This window comes from Scardinius erythrophthalmus (genome assembly GCF_964197995.2).
Source record: "Scardinius erythrophthalmus genome assembly, chromosome: 4".
Taxonomy (NCBI): Eukaryota; Metazoa; Chordata; class Actinopteri; order Cypriniformes; family Leuciscidae; genus Scardinius; species Scardinius erythrophthalmus.
Window position 1 is genome coordinate 11,405,463 of NC_138224.1, and position 27,368 is coordinate 11,432,830.

Sequence of the window (27,368 nt, forward strand, 5' to 3'; positions counted from 1 at the left end):
TGCTTTAAACTTGGTCTTATCATAAAGATTTAGATCCGATCCAAAAGAACACACACAACTGTTCAATAGTTTGGAGACAGTACGATTTTTTTTTTCTGAATTAAATTGATACTTTTATTCAAAAAGGATGCATTAAATTAAAAGTGAAGACATTTCTAATGTTACAAAAAGTTCTATTTCAAATAAATGCTGTTCTTGAACTTCCTATTTATCAAAAATTCCTGAAGAAAAATGCATCAGTTTCTACAAAAATATATAACTGATATAACTGTTTTCAACATTGTTAATAAGAAATATTTCTTGAGCCCCAAATCAGCATATTAGACTGACCATGAAGACTAAAGTAATGATGCTGAAAATTCAGCTTTGACATCACATGAATACATTACATTTGAAAAGAATTTGAAATAGAAAACAGCTATTTTAAATTGTAATAAAACGTCAAAATTGTACTGTTTTTATTTTGGGTCAAATAAATGCAGCCTTCGTGCACGAGCGACTTCTTTCAAAAACATTTAAAAAAATCTTATCAACCTCAATCTTTCTAATGATAATGCACTTCTGATTCAGATACTTTTGATTAATTTCCAGTCACATCAATACCACAGGCGTAGGGCTGGGCGATATGGCTGAAAACTGTATCACGATATAAGTGTTTCATATCGGTCGATATCGATAATTATTGATTTTTTTTTATAACATATTTAAAATAAGGACCAGTCCAGGAGACAAATATATTACATTTAAAGATTTTTTATTTTAAACTTAACCTACCTCTGATTATAATCCCATCAGTTATAAAGGCAGAAATGTCAACACGACCATGGAAAACTCAAAAGTCTAAAATCACAATGAACACTTAACAATTATCTCTTAACATTAAGGTGCAAAATGAAAGAATACGTAAGAAATGCTTTATAAAGGGGTGGGCGATATGGCAAAAATATAATATTACGATTTCTTTCTATAAATTTTATAAATCTATTTCTTTCTATTTTCTATAAATTATACATTGATACTTATTAAAGCTATTAATAAAATTATTAGTCAAGAGCAGTGTGTGATTTTCTCTTTACATTTTGTTGTTTTATTAACATTAAAGGGTTAGTTCTCCTAAAAATTCTAATTTTCATAATTTACTCTCTCACGTTGTTTTAAACTCGAATAAGTTTCTTTCTTCTGTTGAAAATAAAAGTTATTTGGAAGAATGTGGGTAACCAAACAGTTGATGTACCCCAGTGACTTCCATAGTATATTTTTCTCCTATGGAAGTCAATTGGGAACCAGCTACTGTTTGGATACCACATTCTTCAAAATATTAATATTAGAAAATATTAGAAGGCAATTAATACAGGTTTGGAACAACATTAGAGTGCGTAAATAATTAGATAATTTTTATTTTTGGGTGAACTATCCCTTTAAGGACAAGCGGCAGCGCGTTTACTATTACTACTGTCTCTTTAAGAGCTGCGCGCGACGCGCCTATTATACACGCATTTGACAAGCAGATTTTCTTTCAATTTTCTCAAGTTTGCTTTCACTTTAGACATATCCGACTAGTTTATGTAAACCTTGTGTGTATATAACAGTATTAGCAAAATAAGACTCAAAAGATAACTTAGTATTCAGGCGCTGGTAGACAGGCTTTTAGTGCATGTGAGCTTCACATGTATGCGCTGAGAAACGCACACGCTAGAACGCATCAGCACGCGAATAACAGAGAAACTGACGACGGTCTTGCATAATCTGCAGACGACATTGGTCTGACTATGGTCAGACTTTAAGTCAGGCGAGCTGACTTATCCTGTTTTATCTAGTTACTAGAGAGTGAGTGCCTTTGTTCATGCAGTCAAACTTGCTTTGCTGGTTTCTTCCAACGAAAAAAAAAAAAAAAAATTATCGAACGTTTTATCGAACGCATTTTTTATTGATATTGATTACGTGTCTATCGCGATACATATCGTTATCGTTTTATCGCCCAGCCCTACACAGGCGTTGACGATTTTATGCCTCAGGAAATAGCCGGAAGCAATGAGTTTGTCTGTCGGCAATGGTAAAAGTTTCGCTGGTGATAATGCATTACTAAAACTATCCAATGGCACAATATCGCAAACTTCCAGGGTGTAATCATCACCTAGTGAGAAATAAATGCTTAAACACTTATTATCATAGTGATGTGACTGACAAGAGCTATTAATCACTGTCAGTGACTGAGGCAAAATCTGCATTGTGGTTTTATGAAAAATGGTTTACGATAGCAAAACAACATGTACCAAGTTCTCATGCCCTCTTTATGTATGTGAAGCTAATGTTTTCTTTCTGTAATAGGAGCTCAGTGTCCACCGTTGCTGCTTAACAACTGACAAAAAGAAAGTAGGTAGGGATCTCACAGCAAAATCAAGAGCAGTAATCTGCCTCGCAATCAGAATTTACTCGCAGTCTCATGAAAAAGAGCAGAATGCCTTAGGCTCCAATATAAATGCAATTAGGTAAGGGTGGAAATACAGAGTGCGTTTAGAGTATTGAAAGTGCCAGCATTTTTTTTTCTTTTTTTTTTCTCCTTGTTGGAGGATCTGGTTTCATGTTTCATTGACCTTTTTTTGTATAAAAAGCATGGACCTAATCCTTTACTGAAGAACAATAGGTGGAGTCTGCCAATAGCAGACGTGAGTCAACAGCAGGAGATCAGGGAGTGGCCAGAGAACGTTCAAGAAGATTCCCGTGAGTAATTTACACTCTCAGGCGCCTTCTCTACTTCTCCTTTCTCTCCCTAACAACCTGAAAAACAATTAACCTATTAAACTACTTCCACCACACCTTGAGAGGAATGGAGGAAATCTATATTTTCAGTTGAAGTTTGTGGGTTTTTGGAACAATTAATCAAAAAGCAAGTCTCAAGGAAGCGATTATTTTTGGGTGTTTGCATAGGATGCATTTCGTTCAAAAACAGAGCATGTGTTTGTCTAGTTCCATTACTGATTTTTTTTTTTTTGACAATTTTGAGTCTTCATTTATTTCATTAAAAAATACAGTAATATTGTAAAATATTATTACTATTTAAAATACTTGTTCCATTTTATTATATATTTTAAAATGCCATTTATTCACAATTCTGAATTTTTTGCATCATTACTCCAGTATTCATTGTCACATGATCCTTTAGAAATCATTCTAATATACTGATGGTGCTCAAACAATTCGTATTATTTATTACTATTTATTACTATTATTAAAGCTGAAAACAGTTGTGCTATAAATTTTTTGGAATCGTTATACATATTTGTCAGTATTACTTAATGGATAGAAAGCCTTTATTTGAAATATTTATTTGTAACATTATAACATTACACATTATGTCTTTACTGTCACTTTTAAGCATTTAATGCCCCATTGCGGAATAAAGTTTTTTCTTAAAAAAAGAATAATAAATAAATAAATACATCTTACAAACCCCAAACTTTTAAACAGTAGCGTAAAAGAAAAATGATACGTACAAACTTATGAAAGCATCACAACATTATAATGCACAGCATGCTTTGAGATTTGATACATTTAACAGTGATATAAAATGATTAGTGGTAAAATTGCATACCACTAATTAACATGCATAATTAATTACCCAATATTAGATGACATATATCCAATATCACAATTCTGAAGGCACGAGATGAGACGCAACAACCAAATATATCCATCTGGATGTGTATGCAAACCAACTTTTTATTTATTTAACTAACTCTGCTCAAAATAGTACAGCCCTTACATCTCTCCTGAAATTATTTCTAAAATCTTCCTGAAAAGTTTCATATAAAACAGAAATTAGAAACAAAATGTAGATAATCTATACCTTCCCAACTCATCACTGCCAAACACAGCCCTACATCTACTTATTCGCCACTTACTTTTGACTTTCCCCCTCTGTCTGCCCTCCTCCTCCTCTTTTGTTTTCTCTGATCCTCTTGAGTGCTGCTGCAGACACACTATAAGAAAGAAGAGAGTGAAAGAAAGAATGAACAAAGGGCATTACGACAATGAAATGGATGGAGAAGCGTGTACAAAAAAACGCCAATGAGCACATTCCCAATTCTGTGCCAGGCACTCAGACGAGGCTAAAGTCAATTATGCCGCGGCTAAGCCCATTCTGCAACCCGATTCAATTATTTAAATGAAAAATTTGCAATGAAACCTATGAGATAATTAAAAAGCATAATTTGGACCGCAATAGACTGTGGGTTACTGCTTTAAACAGCTGAATATTGACAATAAACCGAGTGCAGTCAAGTGCTGGGTGTTTTTTTCCAATGAGTGAGCAATGCTGAAGGAATGATGACGGCTTATCTGTGTTACTTTCAAAATCTGTTAGTGTGAATGTGTGTATATGTGGGTTGAATCACATGCACAAGGAACTTTGATTGGACACGGCCTATTTTTTTCTAACAGTGGGTGTTGTAAACAGCAAAGAACAACAGAAAAGCCTTTAGACACAGGCTGGATCTAGGCTACACCAAAGTGAGCGCAGAAACCAAGTCAATACTAAACAAAAAAATCATCTGACTCAATTTGGTACCAGACTCTTATTCATCAAGCCATCTGTGAGAATAAAATTGGTGTGGGGCTGCTATGAAAATTACAGTAATCAACAGCAAGCACAGAATGGCTTGACTTAACCTAGAAAGACAGTGGTTTACAGATGAACAACATGATGAGGGTAAACGACAGACATGTTTCATTAGTGCTAACGTCAGACGAAGAGTCCCTGAAGAGCCTTAAACACACTTACACACTCATGCTCACTCTCTCCATTCATCAGTGGAATAGCATTTATCCGTATCTGCGGACTTACACACCTGTCTCTCTTCTCTCAGAGCGATCATTATGATAATAAGATGAGCTCACATACGGCAGCTCCCCTAAATCTGTGACAGCGATCTCAATAAAATACTAGCGTACTGAATCCTGTGCAGTATACACTGTATGTTGCCTAATATTCTTTAAAATAAGCAAATGAAACAGACATTATTTCATGATAAATGTTCTAAATTATATGTATGCTACAAAGTTATCACTTGACCACCGTGTTGCATGTGAACCATATTATCATCAAAAATTACTTTGCTCCTCCTCTGAGTATTTAGTAAGTATAAAATCATTTAAAAAACTAGACAATTTTAACTAAATTCCACAATGACAAACAACAATTCTTATAAGTATGCATTCATACATCCATATAGTACATTAATACACTACATTATTTAATTAATAAAAATAATTGTACTACTACATCCATTTATACTATACAGATGAATAACATAGTATAGTATTCTGAATATAATCTGTGTTTTCCACCATCATTCCATCACAATGCGCTTGTGCCCATTTTTTCTGATGTCTTTCACATACGGTTGCCCGTGCCGTTGGATTATTTCAGGGGCTCAGTGTCAGGGGACAAAGGGATTTGGGTGTGGGTAGGGAGGTGGGATTGAAACTTCATGATTCATTTCACTGCCGTCCCAATGTATGTTCTCATTCAGTATTTTAGTGAGTGTATGTTGCCAGTCACCAGAATTTTTGACTCTTCTGTAGACTCACCAATGAGAAGCAGATGTGTGTAGTTGTGTTTCTGAATTCTGATCTGTCTCTGTCGCTTTCCTTTTCCATCACACCCGCATAGAGAACATGCACTTACAGGTTCATGGCCAAAAGGCAAGTCATTCTTTTTTGTCTCCAGCCAATCTGCATGATCCGATCCATGCATGCAGACAAAATAAACACAAAAACTTTTATAAATAAACTGCACAGTCTAAATGGGGTTTTCCATAAACTCAGCGTTGAGGTATTTAGGAGCAAGCGAGCCATAAAAAAGCCTCTGTGAACAACAAAGGCTGTCCGTAATCAGAGCTTTGAGGTGTAAGTTGTCCAAAACATTCTGAATTTTGTTCAAAACTTGGGAAGCGTGACATGCCAGAACCCGAATGTTCCTAAAAATATTTTCCAGAAGAAAGCGGAGGGCTGTTTCAGTAATCTGTCCCGCAGCTAGAGTCGGTCCGCTCCTGGCGCACAGCGCTGTTCCAACACAGTGAAAAACCCACCGAAAGAACTGGCAAAAACTTCAAACTGCAGTTACCACTCATTAAACACACAAACCGCAACCACACAGCGCTGATCGACAGATGAAAGAAACGTCAGGGTCGGAAGTTAAAAATGCAGATCCTTTGCTGGCGTTCCCTCATCCAAGCATCAATCCATCCAAAACCAGAGAGGGGAGGAGGATGAATTGTGCTGAATGCGGGTGAGTATGATGTGATGTTGGGAAAGATCTTCAGGGCTCAGAGACTCGGCTGGGAAAGTTTACGGTTGGAAGTAATGAAGAACCCATACACACACACACACACAAAGAGGGAAAATGCACTCAAACACTGTCTGGAAGCAACCACCGAACCACAATCTGACCTTTATGATCAAGAAAGAACACACACAGACTTGGACTGCAAACAATTGTAGCCCACCAAACGCTCTTTATAAACACACATATGTATAAAAACAGCTTAGGTTCACTCTGGAAGCACTGATGGAGCCACCACCATCTGTGATCTGAATGCTTTGACAGAGCGGTGGGTGTGAGTGAGGACAAAACAGGCAGGACAGCAGAAGGTAATGTTACAACTGACACCAACACAATTGCGACGATACCACCAGAGCCGAAACTACTGAGTGCTTGAGCTTCAGACTCTCACATTCTGGGCATTCCAGATATTCTTCCAAACAGGACTTTGACCTCGACTGAGTGATCTCTGACCTTTTTTGAGTATACTGTTACCACATTTCCATGTTTGTTTGTTTTTTCACCCAAAGTGGTTTAATTTAGTATCTTTCAGAGATGGCTTTCATTTCAATTCAAATTACATTGAGCTATTCTAGTACCACATTGGTTATAGTAAAATAATAATGTAGTTTGGTTTTGCTTTGAGTTGTTGTTTTGAAAACTACATCAATAGTAGTTTGTGGGTCAAGATCAGCAGGTCTAAGGGAACAGTGCAGAGACAATTTTTCCAGCTTAAAAACACATTTTCTCCTGTGGAAATTCACAGAATGGGTTGGATTGGGCATTGGCTCTGGCATCAGCACTGTCCGTGAAAATGTAAGATCTGATTAACACCAATTCCCTCTTCAAAATGCAATCTCTGTCTTTCTCACAACAGTACATCTGACTGCAGAGTAATGCAGAGGTCCATTGACCAAAAAAAACCCTCACATACCATCATCGAGCTCCATGTTTTCAGCCTCGACTAGCCGCTCCATCTATGGGGCTTTTGGCTCCCAGGGACTGAAACTCTCAGTAAACATGCACACACACACACACGCACAAGTGATAAATGAGATCTTGAATGCAGCAAGACTTCATGAAGCTACCGCATGGTTCCGAGACTATGTTTTTACAGGTGGGTGTGTGTGAGAATGTGATAACAGTGAGCATACATGTGCACACATACAAATCACACACACTTTCACAGACCCTGTTGACCTGCGAGGACACGACTGAGCATGTAACAGCCGACGTCTAGCAATGTATCATTTTGCACTAAACTTTCGGTATTCTTTTTTCAGTATTCCAAACCTCAGTAAAACGAGATAAAGGGGTATATTAAAGATTTTACTTATTTATTCAGCAAGGACGCATTAAATTAAATTGATCAAAAGTGACAGTAAACACTAATAAATATTTAATCTTGAAAAATAAATGCTGTTCATTTCGAAGAATCGTGAAGAAATATATTGAGCAGCTCAAGTTTTCAAAATTCCTATTTAGAAGTGTTTCTTGAGCAGCTAATAAGCATTTCAAAATGATTTCTGAGGGATCATGGGACACTGAAGACTGGAAAAATGAAAATTTTGCTTTGCCATCACAAGAAGAACTTACATTTTAAAATACATTAAAATAGAAAAGCCATTTTAAATTGCAATAATATAAATATTTCTGAATATTACTTTAACTATTTTTGATCTTAAAACATTACCGACCCTAAACTTTTGAACAGTTTTGTAGTCAACATATTAGTTTGTAGTGTGTGTGTGTATACATATTTCAAATTATTTTCGAATATAGACCCTTTTCACATTTATGGGTTTGTCAGATGTGGAAGTCGTACAAAAGAAATATAATACAAAGTATAGTGTTATAAATATAAATACATTTAAATAAATAAATAAAAAACTGGCAGGATTTACAATGCTGATGACCGTTAAAATGTGACCTTCACAGTCTGTGAAAAGGGTCCATCATATATATATAAAAAAAATAAAAAATAATAATTAATTATATATATATTTATATAAATGTTTTTGCAGTATATGACACACCAGTAAGAGCCTTTTACTGGAAGGAAGATTTTGATGTTTATTCTCAGCAATAAACACACCATAAAACAACATTCTACTGACTAATCAACCCCCCAACATGTACATCAATAATAAGCACTGTTGATCCATGGAGTGCAGTTTGTCTATGTGAAAATGTGAGGGCACAATTCCCATGGTAAAATGGGAAAGTAAACATATAGGAACTGGGGCATTAAAGACTCATATCAAGACATGCCATCAGAGACTGAAAGAGTAGGAGATGGAAGAGAAAGAGAAAGAGAAAGAGAAAGAGAAAGAGAGAGAGAGAGAGAGAGAGAGAGAGAGAGAGAGAGAGAGAGAGAGAGAGAGAGAGAGAGAGAGAGAGAGAGAGAGAGAGAGAGAGAGAGAGAGAGAGAGAGAGAGAGAGAGAGAGAGAGAGAGAGAGAGAGAGAGAGAGAGAGAGAGAGAGAGAGAGAGAGAGAGAGAGAGAGAGAGAGAGAGAGAGAGAGAGAGAGAGAGAGAGATATACTGGGCCAGGCTCCAATGCCCGCTTTCTCACACACCCACTGCAAAGCTTGAGGCAGGAAAGAGCTGGCAGCATCGCTCGGGAACCTGCTCCCATGGCAACAACAACCCAGAACCCAGCGACTCTAACGCCTGAGCGAGACGACACGGTTTAACACGAGAGGACAACGAGCGCGAGACCTGGGACCGGTGTGAAGAGAGCAACAGTCTAACTGCAAATTCCACTTTTCAATATTGCTTGTGTTAAGATGGGGATAAGGAATAGTGAGTGCGTGCCTTTTTGAGGGGCATTCAGAGACCAATTCTGAAAATAAAACACTTGATGGTACCCATGGAAATGCTTCACAGCAGAGAAAACAATTGAAATTTAATAGGAGAGAGACAAACTGAAAATTGAGAGAGTTAGTAAGAAAGAGAAAACCACTGATTCCATCATTGAACTTAGTGATACTGAGAAAATGCCCTTCATACTTGGAGAAGATGATAGCAGTGCTGCACTAGCTACGAAATATGTTTTAGCCATTCACAATGTTAGAGACGGTTAACTCTCTGGAGAGACCCGCTTTATTTATTCAGATGGATTTTAATTATTTATTTACTATGCTACATGATCTATACATATGTTTTTTTTTATATATATATATATATATATATATATATATATATATATATATATAATGTTAATGCTTTGGCAACATTGTAATACACAGTCATTCATGCTAATAGTGAGAGAGAGAGAGAGAGAGAGAGAGAGAGAGAGAGAGAGAGAGAGAGAGAGAGAGAGAGAGAGAGAGAGAGAGAGAGAGAGAGAGAGAGAGAGAGAGAGAGAGAGAGAGAGAGAGAGAGAGAGAGCACAAAAAATCATTTCACTATCCATTTCTCATGAAATGGCAGCTAATAGCATTTCACACAGGTTGACTAGGTGAGGTGCCTTTGCATTTGTTTAATCGGTGACACCTAACCATGGCTCATAGCACACACTAACCACCATCCCTGCACTGCTGTCATGCAACTGCACACCGCATATTATCTGTTAAACACATGTTCACCTCACAGCGCTTGTAAAAAAAAAAAAAAAAAGTTAAAGACAGAAAAATGACACCTGGCATCTTTTCCTGACATAAAGCGGCTGTATTAGAGAAAGGAAAAACCTGTTGTAGAAAAAAAAAATTACTCACCCTCTTTTCATTACAAATCTGTGTGACTATCTTTCTTCTGAGGAACACTAACCGAAACTATTTGCATTCATATCGCTTGAGAAGACCTAAAATATATCAAATGAGTCATATAAACTATATGGAATGTATTTTAACGATTTCAGGGATTATCAGACCACAGAAAACGTTTGTTGTATGGAAAAAGAGCTCTTAAGCCATTCTTCAAAAACATCTCCTTTTGTGTTCCATTGGCATACGGGTTTGGAACGCCATAAGCGTGAATACATAATAAATGAATTTTCATTTTATGGGAGTGAACTGATCCTTTAAGACTTGTAGATGTGGGAATATGAAGCAGATGTGTTTTCATTTCCTCTATTTTATTTTCATTGGACAGAATTATTTCAAGATCCTGATCGGGATCCAACACACACGTTCGGTTTTGCTTGACAGGTATGCAGAGTAGGAGGAAACCCAACAAATCGTAAAAAAAAAAAAAAAAGAAGTCTATTCCATCTGCAGGTACTCAATTTATCTTCGAAATGAGCTGGAAAAAGAGTCATTTGTGGGACTGATTGAGTGAAATTTGAGAGTAGGTATGTTTAGACTACTAACTAAAATAAACCGGCATTCAGGAGCCGTCTTTAAGATTGTTTATTTGTACATTAACAGAACGGACATGTTTTTAGGGCTTATCAATCAGTAATTTCTACCATAATAAAAACCCAGTCTGTTAGCATTAGCCTCTTAGGATTCGTTTTGAACATTTTTACTTTGTGATTAAAATAGTTCCTAACAGTGATATATTCATGTTGGCGTTCACATTTTTGTGAATGAAACTGTTTGTAAATGAATGCGATCAGCAATGTCATTTCCAGAGAGAGAGAGAGAGAGAGAGAGAAATCCCTCTGGCAATTAAACTCTGAAATGCTGTTTGCAGATCAGTTTGAGATCAAAACTCTGATTATACATTTTACTTGGCTCTCTAAACTGATCTTGAACATCAAAAAAGGCCTACGGATGAAAAATAGTAATACATTCCAGCCCTTGAGACCCCTGACCCAGTAATTTCGCTTGGAAAATCTGATCTATGTTTGAGTGGAGTATGTAAACAAGTTAGGGTGGCCATGACAACATTTCAGTCATTTTTTAGAGCTGTTCAGTTTTAAATATGAAATGGGCTTCCAGTACAAAGTCAAGAAAGAAAAGAAACAAATCAATCTGGGGAAAAAATGTGACATGAAGTTATACAAACTCTTGACCTTTTCGTTTTCAAAGTAAACATAGCTAACTGCCACATGAACTAAAATAACAGGCCCGTAATGGATTTCACATTGAACTCTTAACGTCTTATAAAATCGTTTCACCAATCTCTGCATGACTTTCCAGAAATCGTCTACTGCATAAGGCCATATGCTCTAGAAACACACACACACACACACACACACAGATGGGCCAACAGGCACCAGAAGGGCTCAGCACCCCGTTCCCACAAACTATGTTCTCTTCCATCTGCCACAAAAAAATAAGGTTTACAGGTGGCACCATTTTCTTGCCAGCTCTATTTTAGATCATGTTTGGTGAACGGTCATGTGGTAATGCCCTCTGAGCTTTCCTATGGTGCAGACACAAACCTTGCGCATAACGATCATTTGAAAAGAACAGGCATAAACTCTCTCTCTGTTTACTCTGAAGCTCAATAAATATTTGATATTTGCAGAGAACAACTTTAGCTGCTTTTTTGTTTATTTGACAAACAGAACAAAGCAAATGCAGAAGAATCCACCTTAAATATATAAACTGGTAATCATTAGCACCTTTACCTGAGAGGCACCATAGGAGGATTCAACTAAAGCAGAAAAAAGAAGATCTCAGGTACCCATTCCTAGCAGGTAAGTATATTAATAAGATAAAATATTTTTATAAAATCACAATACGAGTAATTTTATATCACAATAGTTCTTTTTGCCATATAAACATATTCAACCCCAAAAATTAGACATGCACGATATATCGGTCACCAAATCGCTATTGGCCCATATATGTTAAATTTTAATGTTATCGGCCCGAAAATAAAATTTGGCCGATATATTAAAGTCTATAAATAATGGATTATTTCCTTCAGCTGAGACACTTTAGCTTGAAATCTGATTGGAATCACTTTGAAAAGGAAAATACAGTTAAGCCCAACATGTGCATCGCATATGTCCAAATTATGAGGAGGACCTAATTGCAATAGTGTTCTTGGGACAGGGTGAGACCTCAAAAATTAAATAAAAATTTAGATTTTGATTTATCGGCCAATATATCTCGGTTATCAGCTTATAAATATAAAAAAATATCGGTTATCGGTATTGGCCAAAATTTGCATATCGGTGCATCCCTACCAAAAATGTTTTAAAATATGTAACAATACTCAGATCAGATCTACATTATCACAACCACAATATTCATATCCAATATCCAGTTTTAATGAACCATAGGAATTTTTGTATTGTCATGAACCCACAGCTAACAAGGAATATGATTTTATTGAGTAATTCTATTTTGAAAAATAAAATAAAATACACAGCAAATTAAAAAAAGCAACGAATAAAATTGAATTCAAAAAGTAAAACTTAAATAAAAGCAAAAATAAGATACCAAATAAAATTAAATAATTAAAAGCCTTCTGATTTGCACCAACATGCCATGAAGACTAGCTCTGCTACAGATCCACAGTGTCTTAGAGTATCCCATGGTCTCTGTACTTGATGCTTGAATAACTCTAGCTGGAGGAAAAGCCTTAGGCAACTGAACAGAGGCTTCCAGAAAGGCCAGCCCTCTGCTCTCCACATTAACTGACCTGGATTCTGTGAGCATGGATGGCAAAACTAAGTCTGATGTTCCTTAGAGACTTTTTGGGGGTTCATTGGTCCAGACTGGAACATAATAACGCTTGGCCTAACCCTATTTTAGGCCAGACACTAAAGAGAGTCTGGAAATGGAAGCTATGGCCTTTAAAAGGATCCTTACCTGGTCATATTTCCTGTCCCAAGGGCGAAACGCATGTAATACATTTGAATTGAGTGAGGCACAGCGAGGAGATGTGGTACCTGACAGAAAACAATCCAACAGCCCTGGGGCCTTAAATGAGTTCAGCAGACACACTCGGAAATAAAAATGTGGCTCCTCGTTTGTTCCCTGTGTGCAGTATGCTATGTCACAGAAAGGAAATGATCCTTGTCTTCATTCCCTGCCTGGACTGGGAAGTTGATCTAAAATCATTCTGAAGGTTGTCTTTGAATAAAAAAAAAAAAATAGTCCACTGTGGAGATAACAAAGTTATGTCTATCAATGCAAAACATGGCATGGCTTAAAATGTACAGTTTTGCATTTGCCACGTCACTGACCAATCAGAAGTGATTTTATTCACAACCAAATTAAGCTTTATCATTAACATTTAGCTTTTATGTACTTAGTTCCCTTCAGAATAGCTGCTGACCATATAGCATATATGGAATTCACTAGAGCAATAAAAAAAAAAAAAAAAAAAAACATTTTATGGAGAAATGAATGCCATATTTGTTTATATGTGTTTAATTTGGGCTATAATTTATATGCAACTAGCAATTCAATACAGCAACCGGCTCATTAGAGATGCAGCATGTTTACACTCGCAAGCACTGGATTGCGTAGTGCTAGCGTGTTCCACACCATCCCTTGCATGTCTGGAAAATGACTTTAGGACTTTTTCAGAGCAGCGCTATGACAGGTATGAAAGTGAGGCTATGAGGGATAGACTTACCGTGTTTTCAATGGCATCCGCTGTAAAAAGCTGCTACATCATTTATAATTTTCCACAGCTCATGTTGTCGGGAGTTTTGTCTACTGAAATTACTTGGAAAGATATTTTTGAAGTGTTTCATCAGCAGAACAATCCAAAAACACTTTAAATAATGGTAAAACCCACTGAAGAGAAGCATGTCTCCCTCACAGCCTCGTTTTCATTTCCAATGAAAATCAAAGAAGCCGCTTCTGTGAATAAGGTCTATACACAAGAGAGGAAGGAAAAACGAATATTGCATAAAATGCCCTTAAGATTTCCATGACATTGTTTAGTCAGAAGTGTTTTAGACATTACACTCTTTTCTAATGAAGGGTGTGAATACTTGTTTCCTTAAGGGGAAGGTTGTGTAACTCTTGATTGCAGGCATAATTATAATTACTGAAACTTTATAAAAGACCACATTTTTCTTGGTGTACAAGCACAATCTAATGAGCCGCCACACTGTCTACTGCCTACATAGGCCACAAGCATGTACGACAGCAAGCTAAATTAAATGTTACACATATTTGACTGATTTCAAACACTTGACATAGGCGGCAACTCTCACAAATCCACACAAAGCCTTTCATGAAGTGCACAAGAGACTCGATTCACAACTGATTCCAATCACATTTGATGTTAGCATGTTGCCAATCAAACATGATTTTCTAAGCAGCGGGTGTGTTGAAATGCACACTGAGATTGTTTAATCTACCAAGGATACATACATGGCTGCCTTTAAATAGCTAAAAATTAGATATATTATAAGGCATCATAATTCGGTACAGCTTTTGAGTCATAAGTGTCCAAAAAATGCTGTCTAAGTAGACAGCTAACTTGGTTTTGGAACAGAGCTCAAGAGAGTGTTTGATCCTCAAAATATTCACTATGCTTTCACAACTAAAGAGCAATCCCACAAAATAAGGACATTAAAAACCAAGTAAAGCACCTTATTATGAACATTTAGCTTGCTAATGACCTTTTTAACTATGTCAATGTGCATGGGTGGGGGTGAATGAAGAGGTGTAAATAGTACTTTACATAGGCAAGGCAGGCCCAGGCAAACACATGCCTTACATCTACACCCACACTTAGAAACACTCTTAACCTTGGGAACTAACAAGCCGCCATTACGCTCTGCTGGGTATGACACAGCCTCTGATGCCAAGCAGAGTCATCGACACACGGAATGTTCACACATGCCTTCTCACAGAGAAAGAGAGGCAAGAGAAAAGAAACTTCATTGTCACGTGGGTCCCAACTCCAAGAATAAAAGCTCAGATCTAAAACATGAGTTCAAAGAGGTCTTGGGGGTTTAGATTAAAAATCATAACTTCATTGAGAGAAAATAAAGCGGTGTAAACCGATAGATTTACAACTTTAATTCGACACTGAGTTTTTATATAATGTAAATGCAGAGTTAAGGCATTAAACAATAACAACATTTGCATATTCGCATAACAACAAGAGGCATTCGCATATTTTAAAGGGTGTTGAAGATTGCCTCAGTTCAGCGACAGTCAGTCAGGCCTGTCACGCAACACCGGCCATGGCGGTCAGACCCTAACCCAATTAATTTTGACTTCACTTTCATGTTCCAAACATGAAAGAACCTTGAATGAAAGTGAGAGAGAGGGAAAGAGAGCGACAGAGCTCCATTACAGATATTCTGACATTTTTGAGGAGTATGACAATGACACAGACTCACTTCTGAGAACTATGAGCCAATATATAGTAAGGTTTTGATGTCAGTGAAAATGCTTCAATTTTACAATTTTATAATTGAGTGCATTATTTTCATTCACATATCATATTATAAACATTACAATTGAATGAACATAACATAACAAATGTATTATATTATTATAATTAATATAAATACATTATATTATATAAAATGATACATTTTTTTATTCATTTTAAATCATAATGTTTGTTTTGAATTTTATATAATATAATATTACATAATATAATAATGAATGTATTTTATTAATTTTACATCATTTTTATTTATATTTTTCTATATGTTTTGTTCACAGCATGTAAATTATTCATGTTGCTTTTACATTTACATATTTTTTAAATCCTAAATCTCTAGATTTCCCAGTTTAAATTAGATCTTTCTATTCACCAGATGTTCTTGAACTGTTAAATTAGCAGGACTGTGTTGGGCAGCTGGGCAGGTAGGTGAGTTTCTGACTCCATGTCGACATCAAATCAACAGCAGCAACCCAAATCCACCCTTCTCCTACCCACAATTCTCTCCTGCACTTAGAACTAGTTTGTGTGAGGCCTTTTGGAGAGGTCTTAAAATCAATAGGTCAAGGTTTTGGTGAGCTGGATGTTCAGAGGAAAAAGCCTGTCATGCCTGAGAGGACAGGAAGTGTAGAAATGATCCTCAGCATAATGCCTCACGGCCCAGTGAGGAGAGAGAGAGAGAAAGAGAGAGAGAACTCTGCCAGAGAGAGCAATGACCACATGGCTCCTACAACAGCCTACAAATTAATCGAGATAAGACACATGCTGACTTTTTAGAGAGAGAGAGAATGAGAAAAGGATAAAGAAAGAAGTGGACGTTGAAAAGAAATGCCTAAATAAAAACATTAAAGAGAAAAGGAGAGAACAAAAGGAGTGATTATAGACAGGGTATTATGCCGGTTTTAAACCTCCAGGCTCAGGCCGAAGACTTTTTCTTTAGCCCGCACAGAATCCGAGCATGCAGAACTCTGCAGAAAGATCCACAGAACTGGAATGGTCATTCATATTCTCTAAACCCTGCATGTTCACAGTAAGGAATATTGGACCAATAAATCAACCAATAATAACAGCTTCAACATTTTACATTGGTGATGCAAATCATTGCCTGTTGGACTGCAAGATGACACCAAAAATAATGCTGCAAACAATGCAATAATGCAACAACAACAACAACAACAACAACAAAAAGTAATGCAACAAGAAATGCAACAACAACAACAACAAATTACTGACACAAAGAAACCGAAATTAAAGTTTTTTTTTAAATGTAGTTCTTTCAGTTCCATTTAACTACATCTATTCCCAATCATTCTACAGATTTCCACCTATGTCCTAAATGTCTGGGCCTGCTTATCGGTCAAAGATCAGTGAAATGAGAAATGAGGACGCAAAAGAGAGAGACAAGAAAAAGAGCGTGTAGGGGTCATACTGAACAGAGCAAGAGTATGATCAGAGGTCACATCAGATCTCAATGCACTGCAAAGCCTTAAAGCACCAGTGACCTGCAAGCATCACTACTATTCTATGGATTGGTTTTATAAGAGGTCCAGTATTGTAAGGTCAGGCCACAAATAAGGGGAACAGACTAAGTTAGAGGAAGGAGAGAGAGAGAGAGAGCGATGGAGAGAAGGAAGACGAGGGTTGGGGGTTGAGGTTACACATCTGGTTGTGTTCAGGATGTTTGAGATTCCTCTGTGGTCTGTTTGGGGTCTCTGTGCCAAGGGGAGGAGGAGTGAAGAGACGGGTCTATTCAGCCTGAACACTTCGGATTAAAGCAACCCCTCAGTCTGATTTCTCAAACACATCGACATCAACCATTAGGGATTGGATGAGTAGTTGACTAGTCATTCAACATATTTTTTTTAATTTAGATTTTTTAGTTGCTGCAGTTCAATTACCATGCTGACAGCATAGTTTATTTACTGTAGAAATACAAATGCAGGCAAATGTCTTTAGGCTGCTGTCACTTTAAGACCAAATGCACGGATCCAATATATCTGTGCGTTTTCTTTTTCAACTGTTTACGTTCACTTAAGACATAAATGACTGTTTACTTGCCAAGACATGGTCACTTGACACAGAAGTATGTGTATTTAACTGTTCAAGCCCAGTTAGGTGGCAAAAAGCACTCATTTCAGTACTGTGTTCAATGAACAGCGGCTTCATGTGATTTAGCGAAATGATCTTTCGCTGCTAACTGCACTTCAATGGGTTAAAATCACTTGTTTTTAATCCCCAGTACTTAAAAAAATATGCAAATGATAAGCTTTCGTGACCGAAAACATTTCTTAAAGGTCCCGACCCGTATTATGCCCCTTTTCACAAGATGTAAAATAAGTCTCTGATGTCCCCAGAGTGTGTATGTGAAGTTTTAGCTCAAAATACCCAACAGATCATTTTTTACAGCATGTTTAAATTGTCATTTTTTGGGGCTCAGAAAACGTGCTGTTTTAGTGTGTGCCCTTTAAATGCAAATAAGCTGCTGCTGCACTGCACAGGGGGCGGAGCTTCATGAGCTCGCGCTCAGTCTCTCAGGACAATTTCATCTCACGGAATGATTATGATATCAGAAACTCTCAGTAACGGTGTTCATTTCGAACTGGAGTCGGACAATAATGCCTACAGAGTCAGAGTGCTGTATAGAGATGGAACAGGTATAGTTTAGTAGTTTAATTACAGTATTTGTCATCTGCTTGTATGCATCCATTATTAATAGCCTACAAGTCTGCTGTTTCGGACCAGGTTCGAATGATGATCAAACATATACTGATGAGTTTAATAAAGTTTATTGTACATCACACAAAAGATGAAGCGTCAGTTTTACTTCAGAAAATCACCGTAAGAGCTGAGTAAACACAGTGAGTTATAAGAAGTGCGCAAGTACATAAATCAATTTTGGTAGAGTTGAGGGAGCATTTTCTTTAAAAAACAAAATAATTCCAACTCGTCTTCAGCATCTGCCTCAGATTTCGGGAGTAGGCTAAATAGTGAGAGAGCCATGTGGATTAATACATCCAGCCACACAACACCTACAACGCTTGGGAGACATTCTCGTCAGTGCAGCAATGGCGGATGTGTACAACTCGCTGTGAACTCGATCAGGGCGGGTCTATGTTAAAACTGCAGTGTCTGTCAACACTCGTGGGCGGGGCCTGTGGCTTTAGTGACGTCACTAAAGTCGCAATCTGAAAACAGGTCGTTGGGAGACACTGCTGATGATTTATGGGGATTAATAAAAAAGGAGCGAGTGGATTTTTATCACTATTGGGTGGTTGTGTACACACACTGCCAACACACATGTCCAAACAACATGCAAAAGTGAATTTTGCATAATAGGGGACCTTTAAGATTCCGGTTTAAACATTTACAGTAATAAATGTACAACGGAAGTCTACGGGGCAAGACATTACGAAAGGTTTAGAAGCAGGTTACGACCCGTACTAGTATCATGACTACAAGCATATTTGTGGACATATGTGATTTAATGTGCATTCCAAGCATGTCTTGAAATACCTGTGTAAATCACGTTTATAATAATACACCTGAAAGAGAAGGGTATGGGGCAAAAAATTACAGACGGTGTAAAACAAGGATAGTGATTCTATCACACTAGTCTCAAGTTAACAAGAGTTCATGTTTTAATGTTCATTCTGATGCATTGCCTTTCCCCGGTGCTTTACTGCAAGAACAATTTTTACTCATTTTTTACGAACTAATAGCCTAGAGAAGCTGAAATTATTTTCTGTGACAACAAAGCTTAGCTTCTGCTCAATCTGATGAGCCCAGAACATTCTTATAAAATTCTGAAACTTTAAAAAGGGCAAAGATTTGACAAGCCATGTCTGGCTCATCTACAGCAGAAAGACAAGGACCTGAGGGAGTGCAAAGGTCAGATTTAACAGTGTTTTTCCACAAAAAAAGACCACTTTCCTTGGTGCGTAGAGATGTGACCGAGTACTACATTTATAAACATCAAATGGAGCTCTTTCTTGGCTATTAAAGTGTTTTTTTGAAGGCTGCAACAGGGAGTGAACTCATACAAATGTCTGGCTCACTCTCTCTCTCTCACACACACACACACACACACACACACACACACACTTCTACCTCAAAGGCCAAAAATTTAATCACCAAAAATAACAACCGGTCTTTAGTTCCGAAACCAAAGCATCCGGTTCCTAAATGCACCATTTCAATACGTACTTGTTTAAACAAGTCGATCTATTCATATTTCGATTCATTCATTGCCTTCAATGCACATGCATAACAACTTTAACAGTCATACCTCAGCACTGACGCTCTTGATAGCTGAGCTCAATGCCATTGTTGGATCTAAAAGAGGCCACAATGTCAAAAAAGATGCTAAAGAAAAAAAAGCCAAAACAGCTGCCATCACAGCCTACAGCTTTATCTATGTACAATTTATTATGAGACAAAATTGAAATGGGGAGATATTCATCTTTATTACAATGTGGCAGATCAGACGATGATTTGAGACATGGGGTAATGTAATGAACCTGTCTATGGTGCTGTCGCTAGAAAAGAAGGCTGAGGGTAGTCATTACCCCGAGCTGTCAAACGCTGCCTCCCTCATTCACCTCACTCATAATAGAGCTTTTCTCATTGCCTAAATGAATACAAATGTCTTCCTGTGAATGCCTCTGACATTCCACCTGACAGCCAGGTGTACATGGGTGGAGAGCAATTTGTTTCTGTAAGTGAGCCTTAGCTATTGTATGTGTGTGCGTGTGCTTGTATGCAGTAGGTGTGTTGGTCTGTAGGTGTGTGAGATTGTACGTAGGTGTGCGTTAGATTAAACAGTCCCAAATGATATGTTCTCAAAAGACAGCTGCATGTGGAGGTGTAACTATTGTGCGTCTGGTTTTAATATCGTCTCCAGCTCTTCCTCTTATGTCTATGTGTGTCGATCACATCTCAATGGAGTACCGCAGCTGTAGGACTAACTAAACTGGCTTGTAAAAAGATCTCCTCCTGAACCCTGGAGACCTGAACACCCTGTAACAGACTTTCTTCCCATTAATCTAAAAGTCTTGCGTCATGCCTGTGGCTACCCTATCATCCCTATTAGATGAAAAAATAGAATAAAATAAAAAATAAATAAAATAAAATAAAATTAATTCATAAAAAAAAGACATGTAAGGTGTCAAAAGGAGAAATGTAAATTTACTTAACGAATATGACAGATGTTATGTTAGCAGCAAACTTGGTAATTACACAACATCACTCCAATAATGTCACGGAAAACAACAGATGAGCAGGAGGAGGGCGTGAAATCACTGGAAGCAATTTTCCGCCATCTCAGAGCGTGAAAAGTGGCTTGTACAGGCTGCAAGATGCCCTATGATGTGCTGATCTAGAACCGGTTTGCTAAGTCAACATCTTGCTCCGATCTCTATGTCAGAAAAACTGTAAAACTGATCTTAGATTAGCACCTGAAAGAGAAAAGTGGAGTCTGTGGAAGAAACGCTAGGCTCTATTCAATCATGTTGAAAGACATTGACCACCGATTGAAAGACATTGACCACTGTTGTTGCCTTGCAGCCTATAGGCAGCCGCCTTCAAAGGCGGCATCCGAACTAGGGTTGTCACTAGGCTTGCTGCGATAATCAGTGTTGCACGGTGTTCAGCCGCACACATATTACATCACTTGCCAACCGACATGAAAATACATAACATATAAGCAGTAGTACTGGGTATAACGATAAACTTCTATTTAGAAGTGAAAAACCGTGTTAACAAAACAACATTTCTCTAGTTTGTAGCCATTCTGATTTATTTTTTCACTGAGCTCAGAAGGAGAACGTACTAAAATAATGACACAAACACCCTGTAAAAGAGGACGTCAGTAAGAAGACCAGTTACTTTATTAATATATTCAGTCCTGTGTAAATAGGCTAGAAAAAAAAGTGAATAGGACAGCTGAGATCAGCATCATCCACTATGCTAAGGATACTTTCGGGATGGGATCTGCTGAGGAGTTAGCATTTTTATTACAGGGCTAGTCGATAATTAGATCATTTTCATAATTTGAATCTCGATTCTACTGATTGGCTCCACCATAATAAGTAAAGGCCATCTACAAGCGTCTGACCTCACTTACCCTTACAGCTCAATATCTTTCTACGCTGAACATCAAGACTTATGTAATGTCTCTTATTCCTGACCACATTCACAAGCATGCATGAAACTCATTCATCCTGTGCAAACAAATGCAGTCTTTCTGACCTTGTTCACAGCAAGACATTTTAACTCAAGAACACTTGACAGTAAGGACTAGGAAGGGGCATGGACTGAGACACCTTGGGCTTCCTCAGAGGACCTGAACACAATACAAACTCAGAGCTTTACAGCTATTTTTAGGTTAGATCAGCCAGTGAAACTAATATTTGTCATTTAACACAAATTATGGGAATCATAAGGATGTATTAATACATTTCCAAGGATTTTTGAAATACATTTGAGGAGGAAATATTTGGAAATACAAGACTGAAAGTAACTTACATTTTGATGATTGAGTCAGATTATTTGAGTAACTCTGAATGAATCATGAGTGATTCACTAAAAATAACTGATCATAGGAGTCAATTGTTTTGCACTGTATGCATGTTTTTGCATTCAGTAGAAAGATGAGCTGTCTTTCTAATATTTTCACATTTAAGTGAAATACATCAAATAAAATACTTATTTTTTTGTGGCACAGCGGCCTAATAGTGGTGCAGAAAACAGTATTTTTGTAATGTGTTCTTTCTGCATAAGAATGCATGTTTAATGAAAACAAGTCACGAAAAAAATCATATGTTTTATAAAACTGAACTGGTTCTGAATAAGAGCTGGGTTTCAGTTCCCAACTGTCTTAACACACATTTTAATCAAATTATAACTGTGAAGAAGCAGAATTGGGGTCTCAAGAACACACAGCCGGAGTCTCTAAACCACTGAAACTCCTACCGATGGCCCAGATTTGTAACTATTATGTTTCCACCTTCTAATGAACTGAACAAGCTGATTAGAGTCATTATGCACCCAGTGATCCATGAAACAATTCCAACAGCAGTTTTAATCAGTGACATTTATGGACCAGAAAAATTGTCTCGCAGAGCAGGAACGTTACAACCACGGGTCTATGATACAGCTTAGAGAGCGAGAAAAAGCGCCACAACACCCGCCAAGAAACACAATACTCGATATTGACATGCAACCACCATGAAGAACCCCTCACGAGCCTCACTGAATATGATATTTGTGATGAATAATTTTCTTGCGGTAACAAAACCGATCAAGAAATCTGAAGCCGGATTCCTATTAGATTAAGATCTTTTTTCTCATTGTTTCGTGCATGGATGAATGTGAATTGTGCTGTTATGGATTTCCTGTCAGTCGAGGCTTTCACACATGCTCTAATGCCTCTTTACAAACAGACATCTGAATTCTATTTGGCAATGGCATAAAAGCATAAATAGTTCTAGCCGTTCTCAGTTGCAACATTTGTAATGACAAAATAAAATAGGAAATAGGCTGGCGGTGTTTGTTATAGAGGCAATTGAGATGACAAAAGAAAGCCCTTTTTAACCTGTTAACTTCTGCCAGTGCGCCGGCGCACTGAAGCGTTCCTCTTTTATTTTATTGAATGAACAACCCACCTTTGCCCTTCAAGCAATGTGTGAACAACTGTTTTCGAAGATGTTTTTGTCTGTGCACCCATCCGTGTGTTGATTAGATCAGAGTAAATGAGTGATACAGAGTTGAAGCAGATCAAAGTTGCATGATTTAGCCTGGAGCAAGGAAAAATGTCTCTCTCTTGATCTAAGATCACTCCAATTGCACTTAAATATGAGCGTTACATGTTAACAGCCCATAATCCAATTGTATCTGAGCAGGAATTCACCACGGCCTTGTCCAAAGGCTGCTTTTGTCGTTAAAATGAAAGTCAATGTTGTCCAATGTTGTTTTGGACCCATTAACTATCATTTTATAGACAAAAAGCAGTTCATCAGTTCATCAATCCATCAAACAACATTCATCTAAGTGTATTCATTTGTGTGAAGAAAGTAAGAGAGTAAATTATGACATTTTCATTTTTGGGTGAAGTATACACCTTTAAGATATGTTTAATATATCTTTATAGTGAAAAATGCTGTTGAGCAAACTGAACCACAAAACAAAACAATCTACTGGTTAAAGGAGAACTTGGTAACTTTTTTAACTTAATAAAACTGTCTAGAAATCATTTGGATGGTTAAACAACCTGTTCTGGTGATATTGGTGACTTTCCCCACTCCCCCCAGCGTTCCCAGGCGGAAAACCAACCTTGCAACTTGGGGACTACCGTCCCGGCAAAATAGAAATTGGAAGTCTCGTGAGAAGCGAGAACGAGAACGAGCGCGAAACACGAATCGCTTTACGGCAATTCAACATAAACACACACGCATGTATGATGTATTACCAGATTACCCACCTCGGTAGACATAGCTCCACACGATACAGTTGGCTTGCTCCGATCAAAACAAACGCACATGAGCAGCGGTAGAGAAGGGGAGGAGGCCGCCGCAAGTGAGTTTTTTACGACTGTGTTGTGACATATACGCCCCCTCACAGCTGTAGGGGGAGCTCGTGGGGAAAACATGCGACAACAAAAGGGAAAATCAGCGAAGAAGTGACTAGAGTTCGCTAGAGTTGCCGAGTTCTCCTTTAAGACAACATCAACAAATCTATAACAGTCCCCATATCAACACACCTGCGATGCAATTACCCCCTTGACTTCAGTCACATCTACCTTCCTTCAATCTCCCATGATTAATCAAGAGAGGGGGTGCAAGAAACATATGGAGGTGGGGAGGGGATATACATGAAATAAAGGAGAAAAAGGAGAAAAAGAAGAGATGTGATGAAATCTAATGAAAAGCATTGTAATCACACTGAAGAGCCCATCTGCACTCAGGAGTCTAATCAAACTTCCATGCCTCAGATTAGACTGTAACAATACACCACACACACATACACACACACTTTAAAACAGTAGAACCGCAGGATTTAGGTGTGGAAATTAAACATCCATCCACCATTAACAGCTCGTTTGCTAGGCAGAGACAAAAATTGAAATGTTTTGGAAAGAGCATTTCTTTCATCTTACACTCCATTACACTTTATTAAATCTCTAGTAAACAGGAGGCAGGAAGCAGATGTAACGTCTAGTCCGTTTATCTGCTGCTTCAGAGATGTAAAAGATGATGTAAAAGTTGTAATGGAATATAACATATTAACTCTCCCCGACCTACATAAAGAGCCTGAAACACTAGAATCTGAAAAAAAGGTGTAGAAACATCCATTACTCCAGTCTTCACTGTCACATGATCATTCAGAAATCATTGTCAAATACTGAATTTCCAGCTGAATTTCTGCTAAAAAAAAAAAAAAATTATTGTTATCAATGTTGAAAACAGATGTGCTGATTAATGTTTTTGTGGAAACCATGATACATTGTTTAAGGAATCTTTCATGAATAAAATTTCAAAAGAACAGCATTTATTTGAAATTGAAATCTTGAGTACATGTAAAGGTCTTCAATGTCACTTTTGATCAACTTATGCATCTTTGCTGAATGACAGTATTGAGTTTAATATATATATATATATATAGATAGATAGATAGATAGTAGGTACATTATTATTCACTGACAATCAATAACGTCAGAAGACTGAGGATGTAGAGACCAAGTTGTATGGACCACTTGACTGAAATTTTTATGGAGTGTTTGAAGCGGGGGGAAAATGCATTTCCCATCCATTATATTTGCATGCAACAACAAAAAACGAGTGATCAGAATTTCTCCTTTTATGTTCCACAGCAGTCATACGTTTTACGTGAAATCATAAAATCAAAGAAAGAAGGATTGTTTTGGATTGATTGATGTGCGCTGATGAATCACGCAGAATAAGACCAGGCACATGTATTAAAACTATAGTGAAAGCAATGATGGCATTATTGCTCTGAGAATTAACATCAAGAATTAGACTCAAAAGACCTGGATAAGCATGAAAAGAGCAGCTACCCAGAGCTTGCATCAGGAAGATGTGCTATAGCAACAGCTTTTTCTTATAAAAATGCTCCAGTCCCACGCTTAACCAGCCACATGTGTAAACGCTTGTGAAAACGAGCTGTCAGTTTCAAATTTTTGGGGCAGTCAATGTAGACTGAGCAAACCACTGATCATGTTTCTCTCAGGCTAAAACAACAAGCCTGACAGCCTGCTATGGCAAGATGCTGCCCTTTAACACTGATCTCAGACCAGCTTTGACGTTTCTGCTATTATGGTAAGAAAGGAGACCTCGAAGGGCAAGCCAACTTGAAAAAAGATGCGTTTCAGATTTCAGAGTAGATGCCACATTTAATTTGAAGAGAAAAAAAAAAAAGGCTGTGATGTTGGATTGTCACAATATCAAAGCTTCAAAAATTTCACAATTCTCAACACTAATTTTCCTAAAACAGCAAAAAACAATATGATTTTGGACACATACACTAGCATTAAGATAATGAAATGTAGTATTCAAGTGTTTCTCACTGAAGGAAGTGGACGTGCACACTATGGTCATATACAAAGCAGCTTGTGGGTTTGAGCTTTTTGAGTTTGAATGCAATCCATATCAAATGACAAGCAAATGTACTTAATTACTCCAGGTTTGGACAAAGCAGAACTCAAGATGTGACTGGTTAATGTGACTGGTCTGTGGCGAGGTTTGAGTAGGAGGGTTTGATTACAGAGAACAGGATAGACTCCATGGCTGGAAGTCTCTGGAATCACATCCTCGGATCTCATGCATGTACATTCTGCATAAGGACTGAGGAAAACAAATGACTACAAAGAGCGAGAAAGAGAACAACAAAACATTGAGAAAACATCTCATACCATGAGACTTATATGACCACATTCATACATGCCACAGAAAGAGACAAGAGTGTCTCACACACAAGTGCTCTTTTTTTAATTAAACATTGATTGCACCCTGTAATGAATGAGGTGGTTATTACTGTCGTCACTGAGATGATGGAAGCAAAACTAAACTGCTGATACAACAGTGCACCTTAAACACTAATTTTTTGTGTGTGTCCCCACATGTATAGTAATACCAGAATTTTTTTTTTTTTTTTTTTTAAATCTAAAATGGTAGAAAGTTTCAGTGATGGGTATAAGTTTAGGGCTAGGGTAGAGGGATATAATATACAGTTTGTACAGTATAAAAATCGTAACGTCTATGTGATGTCTCCAAACACGTGTGCGTAGGTCAAATTAGCTCACAATGAGAAGACTAAATGTGCCCAAAAGGACTGTAAAAAATGAAATTATCAACATCACCAACGGTCCCCTGGAGGAAAACAGCTTCATAAACATACTAAATAAAGACTTCATGAAAATGCAAAAGGCTTTTATGAGGGCTAGCATCTAGAAAATTATAATTAGCTCAGTAGAAAATCAACAGAAATCAATGGAAAGTCCCCACCATAACAGAAAACAAATGTGTGTGCTAGGCAGATTTTGGAAAGCCACCTATGAGGCAGCCTTGAGCAAAACTTGCCCAATTAACCACCTAGAGAGCCCAGTTTCGTTTGAGAAGTACAGAGAGAATGTGAGAGTGAGAGATTCACCCCATTGCCTGAGGACCGGGGGCAAAAGGTTGCGTCAAAAAGGCCTGGGAGAGATTCCGACACACACATCCTTTTCGCTTTCAAGTATTCGAGCACACACACACACACATACATATGGACTT

The 27,368-nt window shown here is 37.5% G+C and overlaps 1 protein-coding gene across 2 annotated transcripts in view; it reads right to left on the minus strand.

Annotated features, from left to right (window-relative positions):
• plxnb2a.1 (plexin b2a, tandem duplicate 1) overlaps positions 1-27,368 on the minus strand; it is a 108,487-nt gene that overhangs the window by 52,720 nt on the left and 28,399 nt on the right. For both annotated transcript variants that reach the window (XM_081364486.1, XM_081364487.1), the window contains exon 2: positions 3,903-3,980. The gene's annotated coding sequence lies outside the window, so the exon portion shown is untranslated. The remainder of the gene's footprint in view (positions 1-3,902; positions 3,981-27,368) is intronic.